Raw genomic sequence first — 4,653 nt, 5'->3', positions numbered from 1 at the left:
CGGTGAAAAGCTAAGGAAATTTGTAGATTTTTACAGGGCGGAAATGGCTCTAGGAACCATTTCTAATCAGCTGCAGATTTCAAGATTATCAGTTTAAACCACTGTGTGTGAATATTTGTATGTGTCACCATTTTATTAAGGTCTGGAAGAAGACAGAAACTGTCACCCATCAGATGAGAGGTTCCTGAACATCTTAACCAAAGCCTGCCATGAACTGGAAACTGCTGGAACACCAGTGTCCCTGTCCACATTGAAGTGAGTTTTACATCGCTGTGGACTGAGAGTGTGCTGACCAAGACACAAGGTCTTGCTCCAAAATCAACACCTTCGAGCTCGACTGAAATTTGCAGCTGCCCACATGGACAAGCCAAAGGCTTTCTAAAGAAATGTTTTATGGTAAGGCCACACAAAGACTCACATGTTTGGCCACAGTTGCTAAAGGTCAGCTTTCAAACCTGACAATATGGTACCAACTATCAAGCACGGTGGTGGTAGAATAGAATGGAAAAGCAGGCTGACATTAAGCTTCTGGAATAGCCTTTGAAAGTCCCAAACTCAACCCTACTGAAAATGTGTGGACTATCAACCAATTAAATCAACCAATTAAAATGACCAAGAAGAGTGGTCACATATCCAGCTACTATTTCCAGAACCTTGTTGATGTCTGCCAAAATTGGTTGGTTGAGGTGCAGTTTGCATTTAACTGAATATAAGTGGGGATGCCTGTATATTATTGAACTTGCATGTATAATTTTGACCTTGAGTGGATTACAGAAAATCCATAATAAATCTAAACATTTGCACCGAATTCTTGTTTTTTTGAAGTCATCAAAGATCTAAGCTGTACACCCTGGAAAAAGAACAGCTCAAAGAATTCAATAAAAACCCCAAATTACTGTGACATTCATGTAAATGATAAATGTATGTAAACTTCTGACTAAAACATGTTGTTTGGAGAGTCAACATTTGTTTGCACCTCAAAACACAAACCATGAATGCAGTTTCTGTGCAGCTATGGATCTTTGTATTTCTTGTCGCAAACTGAATGCTGTCTCTTGATTTAAACAGCCTAACCAGAAGAAGAAATTTACAATTATTACCAATGTTTGCATTGTATCCAGCCTCAACAAATGTTATAGAAACACATTTGTCCAGAACACTAAACCTTTCCCCTAAAAAAGGAAGTCAAAATATGAGTGTTAAGTCAAGCATCAAAGTACGTACCAAGCCCCCGAGACTAGATTTGCACATGTAATAGAGAACTGACAAGACTAATTACAGACAGAGCTGTTTTGACAAGACTAGTGTGAAGTGTAATAAGTCTTCCACAAGTCTTCTGAGAAGTGACAGGTTAGTACTATATGTCAGAATGCTGGTATATAAAATGCTATATGAACAGCAGCTGAATACATGAATTACCATAAAGCATTAGGAATGAAGATATATATCAACAGCATTCAGCCATCAGGGTCTTCTCTTGTGTAACCAACTGCTAGTTAAGAGACAGGCACCCTCTTGGAGTTGTTCCTCCATTATCTCAGTTATGCTGCTTCAGGCTCCTGCTGCTGTGGGATCTCCCACTGCACCTCTCCTCTACTCTTCAGTCTTCATATTTATTGACTCTGTGTCCACTCTGTGCTTCCTCTGTGCATTTCTGTACATAATGCTTGTCGTGAAGTTGCACATTTCTGACCTGCCGTTACCGGCGTGACCAACCTTCTGTGGCCCACACAACACTAAACACAATACTTTTAACATAGCTGTAATGTATGTTTGTTGCTGCCACGCCAGATATGACATTTTAATCATGAGTTTGATTAAAAATGCTAGTTTTAACCTTTGTATTGAATTAATTAGTTTGTGTCTCCTCTCCAGGCTGTACTTAGCTTCCATCTGGTTTGGACCTAGGAGCTGCTAAATCAGTCCAGGCCCTTTTGAGCACTTCCTTTGCAGTGGTGGGGGGTGGGGGATCGTATTTCAGGGATTTTCAGATTATAATATCTGCTTTTACTCAAATATATTTTGGTTTGATTTTCTGCACTTATATTTTAAAGCTTTAGTCTACTGTTGGTGATAAACTGTGTTGTTATAAGTCATACTAGCCATACTGTCCAGTATTATATGGTATATGCAATGAAACCATTAGGAGCTGCAGCATTGAAAGGATACACATGAATACATTTATAATTATGATCAGTTAATATCATGTGTATTTTGTATATAAATAATATGTATATGTTAGTCTGACAAGCATCACTCCACATAATGAGCACTTTTACTTTCGGCACTGGACAACAACCACAGATAAACAGACTTCATGTAGTTAAAGTACACAGTTTGCCTCATGCTATGCTCAGGACAGTAGGAGCAAACAGTTCCTATTGCAACAACACTTTTTTTTTTGTGGGAGTAGATCATCCAGGAGAACACTGGACAGTCAATCAGCAGGTGGAGTTTTCCTCACTCCCAGCTGGATCATTGCTGCTCAGACCGAGGCTTGCACTACGGCAGCATCAGCTCTCCTTTTTATTAATGGCATGACCATGACCATGACATGCCCCAGCTCAGGTAGCTCCGGCACCATCTCTGATATTCTGATAAAGGTCAGCGTGATAAATAAAATAAAATGAAGCTAAATGAAGCTTTTTTTTTTTTTTAAATTACCACATTCCAGGATTTATTCCATCTCATGAAGACTCTCAACAATGTTGAGTATTTGAGAACTGAAATGTAATTTTCTCTCCTACCCTGTTACCTACTCTTGGTTTCATTAGAAGTGAATAGTGCCACAGTCTCAGTCTCCCCGCTCTGTCACTGACACACACGCACACATACTGATCCACTAATTAGAGTTGGTCTTTTCATAAACTCAACATGTTGATATCATCTGATCAAGCAGACATCAAAGACTTTGTAATCACATGCCAGACTCTCTGAGCACACCAAGCTGTAAATATTTAAGAGGATATCAAACTTGACTCACTTATTGAGTTGAATGAGCTCAAAGTCCTAGTTTCTAACATTTTAAAGTGTGCATTCCAAGTTAGCATAAGTCTGTAAGGACATATTTTGTTATGTAATAATAAGAAGAATAACAGCACAGAATAAAGTATGTGCTCATTATGTGCTGAAAGACATTTGTGTTGAAACACCATCTGCTGGATTGAATGAGTCCATCATACCCAGAGGACCAATTAATTCATGTCAAATAGTTTCATGAGCGCTGATGACCTGGCTCTGGAAAACAGGTCCATCCAATCAGGGCACAGCCACACAAACTTACCAAACAATATAAAATTATTTTTTCCCCATATGTTATTCAACAAAAAATGAAAAATTCTTTCACTTCTTATGTCACACTAGAATTAAAAATCTGACTCTACAGCTGACAAATCGGCCCCTGTCTAATTTAGTCAAGGCCATCTGTGCTTCTTACTGTACTTTACACTCAACCGCCAATTAACTGTAAGAAACTGTTTGTGTTTCAGGAGATGAAAGGGATTCACACATGAGGGCTGCATGTGTGTGCGGGAGGTTCGATTATTGCCAGATACTTTGGGAGCAACAGCTGGAAACACTGTTAAACTACTAAAAACCACACTATGAGTGTGAAAATGAGGCAGGGTCAGATAAACGGTTCGACCATCTCCACTTCACCTGCAGCAAACATATGGGAGTAGGGGGAAGGCACATGGGCAGTTCCTTATATCGTGTATCAGCAAACTGAATTTCATCAGCATTTCTTAAAAACATGTGCATTAATGTCAACAAGTTGTACTTTCCTGCCATAAATCATTAAAACGCTAACACATTTTTTGTTCAGTATAACTGTAATTTGACATCTTAATCAAAAAATGAAATAATAATAAAAATATTGTTTACTGTTATTAAATAGTTAATTTTTTTAAGATTTAGCATTAAAAAATAACATTTTTATTAAAGATCTTGCACATACTGATGGATTACTATTACAGAAACCTATTTAAAAAAGATTTAAGAAAAACTTTATTGAAGACTTAAGAGAATATAAAACACTTGTTCTGCATAAAATGTGATCCCTGTGTTTGATGTACAGTATAATATCTCTTTCTAGTAACCTCTTTTGTGTGGCTATTAGAAACTCGCAGATATGTCAGATCTTTAAAGGGGCACAAGTCAGAAATGTTGGAAACCAAAGGTCTGAATTACATCAAAAAATCCTAACTAACTAACTAGCAGCCCAATTTTGCAAATAAATGCAGTGGAACGGGAGGATAAAGTTGCATAAAATGAAAAGTTAAGTACCTTAAAACTGTAAATCTAAATCTGGTAATTCAGTTAATGTTCTTTCCACTTATAATAGTAAAAATAAATTGCCAAGACAAACTGATACATCTAATGCAGACCAACTGATGCTGACCTGTGCCAAGAATGAATGAAAACTGTATCAACAGCAACCTCTCCTGACAGTTTCGGTAAACTACAGCCAATCATTTTAAGCACGTGTTAAACAAAGGGGTGTGTGTAGTGAGTGGGGGCATGGCCGTTTAAATTTTATTTCATTGAGACTTCTTGTTGGTATGGGGGAGTATTTGCTTTGGGTGTGAATGGAAAATGCCTGTTGTGACATATATGGTTATAAAAATATACAGCATATAGCTGTGAAACAGGTTT

Source organism: Pundamilia nyererei, unplaced genomic scaffold (assembly GCF_000239375.1).
Source record: "Pundamilia nyererei isolate P.nyererei 1_Seehausen unplaced genomic scaffold, PunNye1.0 scaffold00052, whole genome shotgun sequence".
Lineage (NCBI taxonomy): Eukaryota > Metazoa > Chordata > Actinopteri > Cichliformes > Cichlidae > Pundamilia > Pundamilia nyererei.
This window is presented reverse-complemented; position numbering follows the sequence as displayed.